At 44.9% G+C, this 17087-nt stretch overlaps 1 protein-coding gene across 6 annotated transcripts in view; it reads left to right on the forward strand.

The window, feature by feature from the left end:
• frmd3 (FERM domain containing 3) overlaps positions 1-17087 on the forward strand; it is a 277660-nt gene that overhangs the window by 54868 nt on the left and 205705 nt on the right. Inside the window, exon 1 of one of the 6 annotated variants that reach the window (XM_038804891.1) lies at positions 1559-1839. The exons of the other annotated variants lie outside the window; for them this stretch is intronic. The gene's annotated coding sequence lies outside the window, so the exon portion shown is untranslated. Of the gene's footprint in view, positions 1-1558; positions 1840-17087 lie in introns of those variants that run through there. 6 annotated transcript variants of the gene reach the window in all.

A 17087-nucleotide genomic window follows, 5' to 3' on the forward strand; every position in this document is an offset into this window, starting at 1 on the left:
TCCAGCTCACCACTTTGTTTTGGGATTCACAAAACCAAGCCCAGATGTATAACCACAGAGGAGAGGAAAAGTTGATTCCTTCTCTTGCACTTGTAGCCATTGACTGATAATGGCATAGACTGAGGAGACTATTACAAAAATTATACATCTGTCCTTTTGATTGAAGATGGTTTGCTGTTGGGAGACCAAAGAGGACTGGGGAGCGAAAAGGGAGAGCCTTCAAACCTTTGAGAAACAAAATGTGGAAAAACATTTCTTGGATCAAATTTTGTGTCCACCATTTCTTAAATCTTTAGCTCCGAATTTAACCCTGTCAGTAAGAAAAACAGTGGAGGTGGGGCCGGGTATTAAAATGACAGCCTCCCGAGTTCCTGCAACGTTAGTGCCATTCATAGTTTGAACTCCTGGATTTTCAGGACTGTTGAGGCTGGGGCATCATAGATGTTTTAATATTGCTGAAATAATTAAAAATGAAATACAACAGTGAAACACAATAATCTTGTACAGTCCTGAAGCCATCGGCGGAAGCTGGCATCTAGCACAGAACAGAAAAATACGTATTTCATTTTTTAAGGCTTCCTTGTGGACTTGGAGTACTGCTTTTGGCTCCACAAGGAATACTTGTCCCATCCTGCTTCTCTGCCAACCCCAGCCTCTATTGTCCCAAATCTCCCACATCACCAACCTTGATGAAGATTATTTCCCTGGGACCCTGGTACCAGCTGCTCCCGACTTTGGATGAAGTCAGCATCTATAACTGGGAGTAACAATAGTCTCTGCCTCCTTGTACCACTCTAGGTGCTTCCATGTTGCTTTGGCCATGTATCCTTGCACTCCACCCTAGGTTACAGTTTTCTGTTGTTCTCTGGATGTTGCAGTGCTATTTTGCAGTGCAATGTGTAGTGGCAAATTGAGCAACAACAAGAAAAGTTCCTTGTGGGAACATTTATGATGTCTATTTTAACTACTTGACTTTCCATTGTGTACACATGTTGGATTTGCATTTTCTCATTATTGCTTTATCAACTACATGCACTGAGGTAAATTAAACCCCAGAGGACAGTCAATGCCTTGACAACCTTTTGATGTTGCTCGGTACATCACCATGTCAGTCTGCTGGGTGGGGGGGAGGGGGGGGGGGGGGGGGGGCTGACATTTATTTGTATACATGCATGCAGTGTTTTGTAGCAATTTAATACACAATATGAACAATGGTAGTGTTGAATCCGCAGTAAGCAGAATGCATAGAGGATAGTAGAAATTAACAAACAAGGTTTATTACATACAATTCCAATACTCCACCAATCTCCTAAGGATCCTTCCTCGACTTGCACCAGGCCCGAGTTTTTATACAGCTGGGGCTCGACTTGTAGAGGGGAAGCCCCGCCCACTTAAAGGGGAAGTTGATATTCCAAGGAGGTCGTGGGAAAGCAAATGGCCCTGATCCAGGGACCTCCACTCTTTTTTTTCTTCCCCCCCCCCAGAGCAATGTCCACACCCATGGGTAAGTGCGCTGGGTCTTTTGACCGTTTCGCCTGTGGACAGCCTTCAAGCGCAGACCTTGCGGTGTCAGGAGGTGTATATTGGACTGGGGAGCGGCATTTACATGTCTTATCTGGGCAGCGGTGGCACTGCTGGTGCGGTAACGAGAGCTAGCACGGGCGCCTCTGGCGGTAGCAGAACGTCCCATCTCAGTTTCCGAGTCGGAGCTAGACATTTCTTCATCCGGTATCCTCAAAAATGGCCTCTAGATACTCGAGAACTGACGGAGCCTTGAGCAGCAAGGGTGTGGTCATATGAAATCGTATGATCCTGGGACCGCCATTGGGATTATAACAGGTAGGCGCTCTCCAGATGCAGAACTGATTGCACAGCAAACAGATTCCACTTGAGGCAACTTAATTAGGTTTATATAACTTGCATAATTTAGCTGGGTATGCTTGTTGAATTAACAAAATATTTATTGGGATTCTTTTTTACTGGAATTAATATCAGTAATCTTAATGTGCAGCACTGAATATTATGCATGTTCATGTTAAACAACTTCATTTACAACTGAAACAACATTGATATTAATCAATGCCCATATTTTTGCCATTCATTGCTGTGAAGTGGTATAACAACAGGAAGTTTTCATTGGTTTATTGATTTCCATAATGGAAAATACTAGTTTCATTCTCACCTCAAACTTCCATCATCTGTTCTTGAGATGTCATCCAAAAATGTTCCAACACCAAACAAAGGGACAGGAGAAAAGTGCAAATTAAATATTTGTGGAACAACATGAAGACGGGAGTGAAAGTATCTCAGTCCACAAATTTACTCTTATCTTGAATCAGTATCATTTAAACCTGTGTTTGAATCACATTCATCATTATTTAAAAATGCTACAAGGTTTGCTGTGGGCAAGACGTAGACCAAGTTCTCATGTGGGGCACAGTTATGAATGCATTATGACATTATTGATAAATTATAGACCATTTAGCCATTTCCAATAACTTGGCTAAAGTGGCCTTACAAAATCTTCTGAGCATAAAATAAGGGATTATGGGAACCATCTTTATGTATGTCAAGTGTGGAAGAACCGGTTTAGATCATTGTGTCAGTAGTTGAGCATTCTCCTATCACCGTGAAGATAGTTTCAGACAAACTTCGGGTGAAGTTGATTGATGATTGTGGTTACTGGGACTGGTTCGGTGATGGCTTCACTACCAGTTGAAATCCCAGGAAGGTGTAGTGCTTCTCGGAGGCAGTACAGTTTTTCTGCCAGTGTGAGGAGTGGAAGTCGTGGTTCTGCTTCTCATGGATTGGTCACCATTTGAAAGCATGGAGTTGAGAGAGTTTCATTAATAAGTATACTTTTCCCACATTCTTCCTCTATCAGTTGATAATTTACTCACTGAACTTAAACTTATTATTTAGTTTGTAGTTGCTAACTTTTTGATTACTTATTGATTGTATTGTTTAAAATTGCTTAGAATTATTAAACACTGATATTATTTGATAATTCAGTGCCTGAAGGTTTACCTGATGGTTATATCTCTGTTGAACTCAATTTAAAAGGACAATTTGGCTTCCAGTAATTAGTCAAGTCTAATTTATCAAAACCCCTTTTAAAAACTTACATCGGATGAGACACTGGATGCTTGTGGTGGGTGGAGTGCTGCCCAGAGTCACCACTTTACGGCATTTACCTGTTTGTTTTAAATCAATGTTTCCATGACAGGCTGTAAATGTTGAAGATAAAGTTGACTGGAAATGATCACGGTCGATATCTGGTTTTGCTTTTTTCAATTTGGCCACTGCTAAAACAATGTTCATACTAAGTGAAATTCTAAGGGCTGGTGCAGACTCAATGGGCCTAATGGCCTACTTGTGCACTGTAAATTATATGATTCTATGAATGGTAGTGCTGGATCATGAGGTCATATGGTCCACTTCCCCTCCCATTTTGTAGGTTCTAGTAGAAATGAAAAATCCCAGGTTGTTTTTTTTTAAACTTGGGAAATTGTAGAGGCAGAGAACGGTTACAGCACAAAAGGAAGCCATTTGGCCTGACTTGTCTGTGGTGGCTCAGTGCAAGAGCAACCCAGAGTCCCACACCCCTCTCTTTTTTCTATATCCGTGCAAATATTTTCTTTTCAGATAAATATCCATTCTATTTTGAAAGTCTATATTGAATCTGCCTCCACCACACTCAGGCAGAGCATTCCAAATCCTAATTACAAGCTGCATAAGAAGATTTCCTCACTTCCCAATTACTTCTTTTTTAGCTCGATATGTAGAGGATCCGACAAGGGACGGTGCAGTGCTGGACCTAATTCTGTGGATTGAAGCCAGACAGGTGGTTGATGTGTTGGTGGAGGAACATTTTAGTGATAGCGACCACAACATGGTTCAATTTAAATTTGTTATGGACAAAGAAATTGACAAGTTGCAAAAAAAGGTTTTGGATTGGGGGAGAGTAGATTTGAACAAAATAAGGCAGGATCTGGCTAAGGTAGACTGGAAAGAGTTACTTGTGGGGAAACCTAGAGAAGAGCAGTGGGGGACATTCAAAGATTAAATGGGGAGTGTACAGGCCCAATATGTTCCCTCTTAAGGTAATAGGAAGGTGTAACAAACCCAGAGAACCATGGATGACCAGAGACATTCAGGATACGATGAGAAGGAAAAGAGAGGCTTTTAACAAGTATAAGGGGAGCAAGTCTGCAGAGGCATTCGGGGAGTACAGAAAGTGGAGGATGGAGCGTACGAAATCAGTTAGGAGAGCAAAGAGGGGATATGTGAAAGCTCTGGCTGGTAAAAGTAGAGAAAATCCCAATGTACTCTGTAAGTATATCAGTGGGAAGAGGATAATCAGGGAAAGAGTAGGGCCCATTAAGGATCAAGGGGGAAATCTGTGGATGGAGCCAGAGGACATTGCTAGGGTGTTGAACGAATATTTCACATCTGTCTTCAACCAAGAGAATGAAGAGTTCGTAATGGAACTCTGGGAGAGAGATTGTGAGGTTCTTGAGCAAATTGTCACAGGTATTGGAGGTATTGTCGGGCTTAAATGTAGACAAATCCCCAGGTCTGGATGAATTGTGTCCCAGGTTGCTGTGGGAGGCTCTGACACAAATTTTTAATCCCTCATAGAATCATAGAATTTACAGTGCAGAAGAAGGCCATTTGGCCCATCGAGTCTGCCCCGGCCCTTGGAAAGAGCATCCTACCTAAGCCCACATCTCCACCCTATCCCCGCAACCCAGTAACCCCACCTAACCTTTTTTTGGACACAAAGGTCAATTTAGCATGGCCAATCCACCTAACCTGCACATCTTTGGACTGTGGGAGGAAACCGGAGCACCCGGAGGAAACCCACGCAGATACGGGGAGACAGTGCAAACTCCACACAGACAGTTACCCAAGCCAATTGAACCTAGGACCCTGGAGATGTGAAGCAATAGTGCTAACAACTGTGCTACCGTGCCGCCCACATAGCTCTCTAGCCATGGGGAAGGTGCCAGAGGTTTGAAGAACAGCTAATGTGGTCCCACTATTTAAGAAAGTTGTAGAAACAAGCCAGGGAACTACAGACCAGTGAGTCTCATGTCAGTGGTTTGGAAACTACTAGAGAAGGTAGTGAAGGAGAGAATCTATCTCCACTTGGAGAGGCAAGGTTTGATCAGGATAGTCAGCATGGCTTTGTCAGGGAGGTCATGCCTCACAAATGTGCTTGTATTTTTTGAGCATGTAACCAAGTGTATAGATGAAGGTAGTGCAGTTGATGTAGTTTACATGATATTCACAAAGCCTTTGACAAGGGTCCTGCATGGGAGACTTGCCAGGGTCCCAGGTTCGATTCCCCGCTGGGTAACTGTCTGTGTGGAGTCTCCACGTTCTCCCGGTGTCTGCATGGGTTTCCTCCGGGTGCTCCAGTTCTCTCCCACAAGTTCCGAAAGACGTGCTGTTAGGTAATTTGGACATTCTGAATTCTCCCTCAGTGTTCATTGCAGTGTTAATGTAAGCCTACTTTGACAATAAAGATTATTTTTTTTAAAATCAGAAGGCAAATGCACATGGGATACAGGTGACTTGATAAGGTGGATTCATAATTGGCTTAGCTGTAGGAGACGAAGGGCGATGATAGATGGCTGCTTTAGTGTCTGGAAGCCAGTGACCAGTGGCGTACCACAGGGATCTGTGCTGGGCCCCCTATTGTTTGTCATTTATAGAAACAACATAGATGACTATGTGGGGGGGGTAGGATCTGTAAGTTTTCAGATGACACAAAGATTGGCCGGGTGATGAGGTTGAGTGTTTTGGGTTACAGGAAGATATTGATGGGACGGTCAAATCGGCAAATAAGTAGCAGATGGCATTTAACACTGAAAAGTGTGAGGTGATACACTTTGGAAGGAGTAATTTAACAAGGAAGTATTCAATGAAAGGTCTGACACTGGGAAGTTCCGAAGAACAGCAGGATCTTGGCATGTTTGTCCATAGATCTCTGAAGGCAGAAGGGCAGGTTAATAGGGTGGTGAAAAAGGCTCACGGTACACTTTGGTGAGGGCCACGAAGAATCCAGCACGAGATTGTAGAGTCGAAAGAAATAGCTTTATTTGCAATTACATATATAGAACATACAGTGCAGAAGGAGGCCATTCGGCCCATCGGGTCTGCACCGGCCCACTTAAGCCCTCACTTCCACCCTGTGGTGAATGTATAACCACTATAATTCACACTGTACATTACTGTGTCCCTGTGGGCTCCATCTGTGAGCCGTTGCGCGGCACTGCCCACAGGGGCAAATGAGGAGCATGTACAGGGCTCCCCCCACGGCCTCCACCCCCTTCAGGAAGTATAAGTGCTGCGACTCCGCCTTCAGTTCAGGCAGGCTCAGTTGTAAGCCGATTAAAGCCACAGTTTACTCCAACTCGTGTCTCTGGTTGAATTGATGGCCACATCACACCCTATTCCCCCTAACCCAATAACCCCTCCTAACCTTTACACCAGCAGCAGTACTTCACCACTGCTCTCTTCTCTTGCTGGTTCCACAGTGGCCAGCTCTATTTATTCAGGTAACTCTGCTCATGCTTTCTCTGCCCTCCTCATTGGGGGAGTTATACTCACTAAGGATTGTGGAGAGAGCTCTCAATTCTATTGCTGAGAGACTGCTAAAGGCATTTGCAAACATGAGTGAGAGAGAGAGAGAGAGAGGAGCAGGACATTCTGCTGATGAGGCCTGGCCTGGGGTTCAGCCTGGAGCTGAATTTAACAACTGCCTGCCCCACGTTCTTTTTTTAGAAAATAAATTTAGAGTACCCAATCATTTTTTCCAATTAAGGGGCAATTTCGCATGGTCAATCCGCCAGGACGAACAGAAGCAGGGACAACAGGAATCCCTGCCTAGTGCCTCTGTGCAACTGGAAGTATTCTGAGCTGGTAGTGTTGGTCCTAACACTCGCATTGGGGGCACAGGAGTGAAATGAGCAGCGAAATGGGTCTGTATTTATCTGCATTCTGTTGGGTCTTTGTCTTTTTTGGGTATCAACGATATGGTGACTTGTGTTAGCATTGGAGGCAGGGTGCCCCTCGCTAGCGATTCTGCAAACATTTCCCGTAGGTGCGAGACGAGAGCCGGTGCAAATATTTTGTAGAAGTCTGCCGGGAACCCATCAGGTCCCACCGTCTTCCTGCCTGCATTGGGTTGATACTCTTCGTGATCTCTCCCAGTTCTATTGGTGCGTCCAGCTCTGCCCGTCTGTCATTCCCCATGGCTAGCATGCCCAATCCGTTGAGGATCTGTTTAATCACCGAGCCACCATTGGAAGGCTCGGAGCTGTACAGTCCCTGGTAGAAGGACTCAAACGCTTTGTTGACCTTTTTTGGTTCGGCTACTAGTCCGCCTCTACTGTTCTTCATCTGGGCTTTTTCCCTTGTGGCTGTCTGCTTCCTCAGCTGGTGAGCCAACAGATGACTAACTTTATCTCCATGTTCATAAAATGTCTCCTGTGCCTGGCGGAGTTGGTGTACTGTTTTCCTGGTAGTTGGCAGGGTAAAGTCCATTTGTAGCTTTTTCCTCTCCGCCAGAAGCTCTACAGTCGGGGACTCGGATGGCATCGATCAGTTGTTGCCTGGCCACCCTCTCTTCCCTTGTGCCTTGTGGGCTATAATTTCTCCCCTAATCACCGCCTTCAGTGCCTCCCAGAAAGTGGAAAGTGAGACTTCCCATTCTGATTGTTAGCGATATACTCGCCTACGGCCTGTGATGTTTTCTGGCAGAAGACCTTGTCGGCAAAGCGGGTCTTGGCCATCCTCCATGGGGCGTTGAGCACGGCCTGTCTCCAAACTCACATTCATGCAATGTGGAATGTGGTCGGAGATTACAATTGCAAAGTATTCCGGTCTGACTATTTCTGGAAGCACCGATTTCCCCGCTACAAAGAAGTCGATGTGAGTGTAGACCTTGTGTACTGGTGAGAAAAATGAGAATTCCTTCTTACCTGGATGCAGGAACCGCCATGGGTCCACTGTCCCCATCTGCTCCATGAACATTCCCAGTTCCCTAGCCATGCCTGTTGTTTTCCCAGTTCTGGGGTTTGACCTGTCCGTCAGTGGGTCCTGTACACAGTTAAAGTCACTCCAGCCCCCCCACACCCCCATGATAGATTAATGTGTATCCATGTCGAGGATTTCCACTGTGGTCTTTTCAACAAACTCCATGTCGTCCCAATTGGGTGGGTATATATTTACCAGGACTATCGGTGCCCGTCCAGGACACCGCTGATAATGATGTACTGTCCAACTTGGTCTGTAACTGTCTTTGTTGCCATGAACACCGTCCTCTTGCTTATCAGAATGGCTACCCTACCCTAGCTCATGTCCCGTGGCAGGAATCGTAGGTCTGTCCCACCCAGCCCTTCCTTACCCGCAATCGGTCCTTCGCCCTAATTTGTCTCTCTTGGAGGAAGACTATGTTAGGTTTCAAACTTCTCATGTGCGCGAAGACTCTGGATCTTTTCACTGGGCCGTGAATTTCCCCATACGTTCCAGGTGACTATCCTGGTGGGGTGTTTCTGGTCCCCCCCCCACCTACCTTCCTGCGAGATCAACCACACATACCTGGTGGATGCGCGTCTGCACTTCGGGATTTCTCTTTGTTAGGGGTCATCTGAAATGGCCAGGGAGCCGTTCTTACCATGAGGCCGAGCCCCTGCACTCCGGGGTTTCCCTTTATCCAGGGACCACCCAACATAGGAGCCAACTGTGTGTACCCTACATAGGTGAGTCCCTGCACCCCGGGGTTTGCCTTTATTTAGGGACCCTAAAGTGGCTGCTTGCGATGCCATCTTGTTTCAACAATCTGAACCTGACCTGCTGAAGCCAGTCTAAAACCGTTCCTTCCCTTATCATTATGTACCCCTCATGGTCCCAATTCCCCCTCTATCCCCCTTTTTGTCCTTCCCCGCCACCACCCGCCCCCCCCTCCCTATTCACTCCCTGACCTATCCCCCCCCATCTCTGTGCGGACCCCCCCCCCGGGGTCATCTGGACTGGAAACGTTAGCTCTTTTCTCTCCCTGCAGATGTTGTCACATCTACTGAGATTTTCCAGCATTTTCTCTCCAGCTATATAATCTGGTTATTATTCACCTGAAAGTGTGGTCATGTTTAATTCTTTAGTTCCTTCAACCTGAAGGGTTACATGTTCTCCCTCGCCTTTGAAAGTCTTGTTCTATTCCTGTAGTAATAGCTAACCTCCCCTAACCCTGTCCTACTTTATCTAAGGGGTTACATTCAAATTCCCTTCCCAAAATTAAAGTACAAATAGTAACTGATCCTTTAGTTGGGAAATTAGCAATTTTGTGGCAGTGCAATCTGGGGCGGCCTTCTCCCCTACCCGGCGGGACGGGGGTCCCGGCGTAGGGGAGTGGCGCCAACCACTCTGGCGTCGGGCCTATTCTCCGCACCGTTGGGGGCTAGGCCCGCTCTGGAGCGGTTGGCACCACGACGACTGGCGCCAAAACCGGCACCAGCGGCCTTTCAGGCCCGCGGCCGGGGCTGGCCGAAAGGCCTTCGCCGGCCGCTGACATCACCACCGGCGCATGCGCGCTGAGGGATTCTCTTCCGCTTCCGCCATGGTGGAGGCCGTGGCGGCGGTGGAGGAGAAAGAGTGCCCCCACGACACTGGCCCGCCCGCGGATCGGGGGGCCCAGATTGCGGGCCTGGCCACCATGGGGGCACCCCCCCGGGGTCCGATCGCCTCGAGCCCCCCCCAGGACCCCGGGGGCCCACTCGCACCGCTGATCCCGCTGCCACCAGAGGTGGTTCAAACCTCGGCGGCGGGAGAGGCCTCCCAGCGGCGGGACTTCGGCCCATCACGGGCCGGAGAATCGCCGCAGGGGCCTCGCCGATCGCCGCGGACGTCACGCCGATTGGCGGGGTGTGATTCCCGCCCCTGCCAATTCCCAGGTGGCGGAGAATCTCTGCCACGGCAGGGGTGGGATTTTCAGCAGCCCCAGGCGATTCTCCGACCCTGCTGGGGGTCGGAGAATTTCGCCCAAGATTTATTTATGAACAAATGCATTAATTTAAATTTTTACTTCTAAATATAAATACAAAGAAAGATTCAATCAAAGGGTTATAGAAGGTAAAACATAGATATTCTTGTTCCAATGTTATCCATTAATCACTTAAAGTATTAGTTTATTTAATCATATTCTCTCTCTTGATGATACTGCGATATCCCGTTCGATCTCATGAGGCATTCGAGCGTCGCAAATCTCGTCAGAGGCTCTCGAGAGATTTAATGGCCTTGTTGCTTCACCGAGTCAGGTCCGACGAGGCCGTTCAATCGCGCCCATTGTGCGTCAGAGGCTGGGAATTTTGTGGAGAATAACTCACTTCAAGTTTGCCCATCATCTACAAGGCACAAGTCTGGAGTGTGATGGAATGCCCTTGTCTTGATGAGTGTTGCTTTCAACAACACCATGCAGGACAAAGAAGTCCACCTGATTGGCACCACCTTCATTGTGTACTGTCATGGTCAAGAGGTGAAGGGAAATATATACATATATATTTGCCCGCGAAACTACTTAATAGAGATATTGAGGTTTAATACTTTTCAAAATGGACAATTGCTGAGCTGACAACATTATATGTTGCTAGCTGCATTCATTTTTAATTTGTGCCTTTCACTTTAGTTGCAATGAGAGCTGGTTTTGTATATCCACATCCATCAGTCAACACTCAACGCTACATTTACTTCAATCATTTTTTGTTATCCCTTGGGAAAGGTTTTGCTCCATTCTCTAAAATCCTGTCGAATTAACTTTTTATTTCTTGTCTTCTGTTGGGTTATTCAAGAAGATGTGAACAGAAATGTATGTTTATCCATTATTTGTTTTTACAAGTTTCAATGAAAGCTTGTGAGGCATACTGTTTTGTTTTAATGGAAATTATACAGTAGTAAAATGATATAAAAGACTTCTAAAAAAAAATCATGGTTCTGCCTAAAGCAGGTGAAGAGTTATAAAGTGTAATAGATTTATTTTTACTGAGTTAAGGTCAGCCATAGTCCATATCAATCTGACCAGTGTCAAAGAAGAACTGTGTAATATTAATCTGCTGCTGCAATGATCATAGCTCTGTGCTCATGGTGCATATTTAATGGCTTGTCAACTGCTTGGCTAAGCTCAGCTGATTTGACATCGCACATACTTAATTTATACAATACAGTACAGGATCTTCTATTCTATTCAGTTCTTCTTTCATGGTTTGATGAAGAACAGGCTTATTCTCCGATCTGAAGTTTTTAAGTGCTTGTGTTGTTTAGTGTTTAGCTGCAATCTGTGGATGTGTTATGGAACAATGCTAGTATTTTCTGACTGAGAATAGCTAGCATTCTTAGACTTTCACACATCCTCGATTCCTCACATGCTGAGTTTTACAGTTTTAAAATTGACAGTGTGAGGAGGTGCAAATGGATCTCTGTAGAGAGTATACATAGTGAATTGTTAGCTGTTTAAATTGTCAGTCAGATTTTCAGTGTTTCACATCTGAAAATAATCACCTTTTTGAAATAGGAATTTGAGGTTGCCAGTGCAAAACTATCAATCAGATCAGTGAAACATAACTGGAGGTTGCCAAATTCAATCAGGCTGGATAGAGTGCAGCATTGAAAGCTATAGGAACCATTTAATTCCAATTGTTGATTGTGCACCAGTTCAAATCAGAAATTAGATGAGCATGGTTCATTAAAGATGGAACAGCAGGTCTTTTTTATTTACAATCATATCCTACCAAGGTTTGTGTTTTTATTTCCATGCCTTCCCGTGTTTCTGACAAAGGTGTCCTGTGTGGGGGTGGAATGGCTTATTTCATCGTTTATTTGGGTGGGTAGATGGCGAGGATTTGGAAGGTGGTCCTGCAGAAGGGCCAGCAGTGAGGGGGTTCGACGTTGCCGAACCTGATTTATTATTATTGAGCAGCAGACGTGGAGAAGGTATGGTATGGGGTTGGCATGGGGGTCAGAAGGAAGTCTGGGTGAAGATGGCGGCTAGGTCATGCAAGGGGATAGGGTTGCGGGCATAATTGCCTGTGTTGTTCCTTGTGTCTTAATAAAGCTCGTGTCGTTTGCGGGGGTGGCGGAGGGGAGTACTTCAGGAATTTACGGGAAAATTCTGGTGGAAGACGTTGCATTGCTGGAGGTTATTAAGTCAAATGGGAGGAAGAATTGGGAGGTGGAGGAGGAGGTGTGGTGTGAAACCCTACGGAGGTTGAATGCCACATCGTCTTGCGCGAGTCGCGGGCTCATACAATTAAAAGTGGTTCATCGGGCACACTTAAATAGGGATAGGATGCGTCAGTTGTTTGAGGGGGCAATTGAGGGAGGTGCTTGCCCATCACGTCAGGGCTGGGTGCACTGATGGGCTTCCCTGCGCCTGAACCTCACCAGTGAGCCTCAAAATTGAGGCTAGGGTGGGGAATGGCCCTTAAGAGGCCAATAATTGGCCATTTAAGGGCCTCAATTGGGTTGAGGGTGGGAAAGCCATCCTCGTTCTTGCCTGCTCCAAGTAAATTTGCGAACAGGTTGGAGGTGGGAGTGGGAAGACAACCTGGTGAATTTCATGGACCTCCTGGCTGCAAATCCCCTGATGGGGTACTGTAAAATGATACTGGTCCATATTATACCTTAGTCTAAGTCCTGCTCACTTGTCTCTTCTCTCTTAGGCAGTCTTTGGGATGGAAGACCTTTCCGTTCCTGTTCGATGGGCTCTTGAGATGGTTGATAAGTCCAATGTGTGATTGCAGTCTCTGCCACATGGGGGCAGGTGATGTTTGAAGGGTTGTACAGCTGGGTTGTTTACAGGTTTGTGCACATCCTCTGATTCCTTGACTTCTGGACATTCCCAATGAAGTCTGAATACACTCTGTGCCTTCCCAGATGAGTCTCCTCTATCTAGATTAGTCACAAGCCAGGGATTCCCGTAAGTTGGCGGGTATGTTTGACCTCTTTAGGAATGCTTTAAGGACATTTTAAAAATATTTCCCCTATCCTCCTGGGGGGTCTCTTGCTGTGACTGAGTAAAGCAGTTGTTTTGGGAGTCTTGTATCAGGCATATGAGCTACATGTTCCACCCACCAAAGTCGGTTTTGAGTGGTTAGTACCTCAATGCTGGGAAATTGGCTTGGGAGAGGATGCTTCTGTTGGACCACCTTTTCTTGCCACAGAATTTGGAGGATCTTGTGAAGGACCACTGGTGAGACTTCTCCAGTGCTTTGAGGTGCCTGTTGTAGGTTGTCCAAGTCTCTGAACCACATGGGACTCGCTCATCATTCCTAACATAGTGGACCTTTGGCTCTCAGATCTCAATACCACCAATTTAAATTCTCATTGCGTCTAAAATTACTTCATAGCCTTTCACCTCCCTTCTCTGTAGCTATCTTAACATTTTTTGTTCTTTCATGGGATGTGAGCATATGACTATGCCAACGTTTGTTGCCCATCCCTGATTACCCTTGAGAAGGTCCAGATGAAATGCTGCAGTCCATCATGCGCACACCCAAAATGCTGTTTGGAAGGAATTTCCAGGATTTTTACCCAGCATAGGTGAAGAAATAGTGATATAATTCCAAGTCAGGTTGATGTGTAGCTTGGAGGGGAACTTGCAGGTGGCCATGTTCCCAAGCATCTGCTGCCCTTCTACTTCTTGGTGGTAAAGATGGCAGGTTTGGAAGGTGCTATTGAAGGAGCTTTGGTGAGTTGCTGCAGTGCATCTTGCAAATGGTACACACTGCTGCCATTGTGCATTGGCGGTGGACGGAGTGAATAGTTACAGTGGTGGATTATGTGCTGAACTAATGGGCTACTAATTGTCCAAGATGGTGTTGGGCTTCTTGAATATTGTTGGAATTGCACTCATCCAAGCAAATGAAGAATATTCTATTGCACTTCTGATTTGTGCCATGTCGATGGTGGACAAACCTTGGGGAGTCTGGAGGTGAGTTACTTGCAGCAGAAACTCGGCCTCTTATTTGTTCTTGTAGCCTCAGTATTCATATGGCAATTCCAGTTAAGTTTCTTTGTAACTCAGAGGACGGCGAGGGATTCAGCAATGGTAATGCTGTTGAATGTGAAGGAGAGGATAGTTAGATTCTCACTTGGAGATAGGCATTGCATTGCATTTGTCTGGTATGAATGTGAGTTGCATTTGCATCTGATTTCTAGCTTTCCTGATCAATTAGGGCAGAGGGGCACAGTGTCAATTCGCATCAATCAATTTCAGCTCCAGTATCTAAAGTGGCCTTGAGAGGATCAGAATTGAAGCACTGTAGAAGTGCCATGACAGAATCCGAAACTTCACAGCTGAAAATCTAATGTAATAAAGAAGAACCATACTTCTCCAGCAGGGATGTAGCCACAGGACTGCTGTTCTGAATGATTGATCTCCTAGGATCAGGTGCTACCTGGTAAGATGCATGGCTGAAGATTCACTGATTCCCCATTGTCCTCCTTGAGCCAGATGGACAGAGGGTGAAGGTACCTGAATGTGGTACTCCAATGGACTCAGTGCTAAAAGATGGTTTCTTAGTCTTACTTCTAGGTCGAGGGAGTTTGACTAATAGTCAGAAGACCCAGTTGCTGAGGTAGTGAGGCAGCTAGGGATAAATGCGAGTTTCTTAGTATAAAAGCTCAGGCTAAAGAAGTTTAATTTGACACCAAAAGTAAAAGCTGCAATGCAGTTTACAGTTCTGAGGTCCAAATTTGGACTACCGTTCATGTCGGTCCCAGTCCGGGCCAGCTTTTTTGCCGCAATTTCTACGAGCCACAGTTGATGGGCCTCTGCCCACTAGCGGGAAGCTCGTATTCCACGAGTCCCACGGGAAAATCAATTGGGGTGTCCCTATAAGTGTTGTGAGGGTAATTATAGCTAGCATTACCTAATTTCTGAGAATGCGCACATGTATAAAATATACATTAAAAACATGTCTGGATGACCGGATAGTAACATTTTCGGACTTGCGCACTATAATTTTAAACCAAGTTTATAGTAAACTGAAGGAACATACTGAACTTACAATTATGCTGTGTAATATTAGTGACATTCATATTAAAGTATTGTTAAGAAATTCAATTGTCCACTTTTTAATTTATTTTCATACAGTGTTATTACACATTTTACAGTGTGACTTCCATCCATTTTAAGTGTTTCAAAATCTATTCTAGTCATGTGTATCATGTTAATGATATTAGAACCTAATTGGGAGTTCATGTACTTTATGATGTAACACTATAACAAATAAAATTGCTCTTAAATGTCTGGGAACACTGACATAAAATAGGCAAAGATTCTCCTTGTGAAATCAAGCAGAGGGCATTAAGTGCAAATGTCTCAAGGTTGCTGAAGCTGCACCAGCTTTGTTACCTAAATATACCAGTTGGTGAGCTGGTAGCTCCCTGAAATTGCTTCTTACAGAATAATATAATAGTGCAGCACAGAGGAGGCAATTCAGCCTATTAATTCTGCGCTGGCTCTTTTGAAGAAGTATTTATCTCACTGTCCTGCTCGTTCCACATATCTGCATTTATTTCTCCTTCAGGAATTAATCTAATTCCCTTACAAAAGCTCTTCACCCTATCGGGTAGTGCATTCTAAATTCTAACCATATTAAAAAGCATTCCCACTCGTCACCCTTGGTTCTTTTGCCAATCACCATAAATCTGTATCTCTGGTTATTGACCCTTCAGCTATTGGAAACAATTCCTCTTTATTTTCTCTGTTTAAACTTTTCATGATCTTGAACACTTTTATCAAACTCTGCTCCGAGAATCACAACCCAACTTCTCCAGTTTACCCACTGTGCACCAAAACCTTCAGCTTTCTACAACGTAGCACGCAGAATTGGACACAATACTCCAGCATATGTGTTTATGTTCTGCCACAGTACATTGTGAACGCTTTGTGTTTTGTTGAGCTTTGTTCATCTTTGGTTTGGTTCCATCAATAAAATAAATTTTGAACTAGAATTTTAAATCACTGCACTCTGTCTGCACCGCCACTAATTGAAATACATCCTTTACAAAGCTTTAAAAGTCAAGGGCAGACCACATCAACATATGACTCAAATGGATTTTGAGTATGGTGTTGTGGCTGGATTGATGAGTGGATTAAATCTTTCAAGCAATTACATAATCTCTTTTCAAATGTAATAGAAATGCCTTCTGCTTTTTCTCTTGCATTGATTTTCTCATGTGCTTATATGTTAGCTGTAAAGCTTAGATGTAGTAGCACTCACCATATCAACGACAAACAGAAACCATATACGTAATATATTGACCGCCTTTGTTCCATTTCCCACACTTCTGTTTTCACTCCCTCCACTCCATCCCTCCCGAAACCAGTGTTGGGTGTTCTTTGTCCTCCAGCCCCTCAGCTTTCACACCCTACTCATCCTCCACTGTTTGCATCAACTTCAGAGTGATGTCTCCACCAAACCTATCCTTACCTCATCTCCACTTTCAGCATTCCAAAGAAGCCATTCTCTCCATGACATTTTAGTTCACCCTTCAATCATCCCCAGCATCCCATCCCCTTCCCAAAGCATCCCCCCTATCCAAGTGCAGGAGATACAACACCTGCCCTTTTACCCTTTTCCGTCCCACTGTTCAGAGCCCCTGAGAAACAGCAAATTACTTGTACATCTTTCATCTAATATACTCTAATCTTTAGGATTAATGAGATGTTCAATTTATCTTCCACCATACAGATTGATGCAAAATATCTGTTTAACCCCTCTGCCATTTCCTTGTCCCCCCCATAACTATCTCCCCAGATTCATTTTCTAAGGGGCCTATGTTTACATCGACCTCTCTTTCCCTTTTCATATATTTAAAGAAGCTCTTATTGTCAGTTTTTATATTTCTCGGTAATGTGCCCTCATAGTTTCTTTTCTCTCTCTTTATTATCTTTTTAGTCCTCCTTTGCTGGATTCTGAATTCAGGTCTATCACTGATCTTTGCATCCTTTATGCTTTTATTTCAACTTAACGTTCTCCTTAACTTCCTTGGTTAGCCATGGTTGGTTTATCCCTCTCTTA

This window comes from Scyliorhinus canicula, chromosome 8, assembly GCF_902713615.1.
Source record: "Scyliorhinus canicula chromosome 8, sScyCan1.1, whole genome shotgun sequence".
In the NCBI taxonomy this organism is placed as follows: domain Eukaryota; kingdom Metazoa; phylum Chordata; class Chondrichthyes; order Carcharhiniformes; family Scyliorhinidae; genus Scyliorhinus; species Scyliorhinus canicula.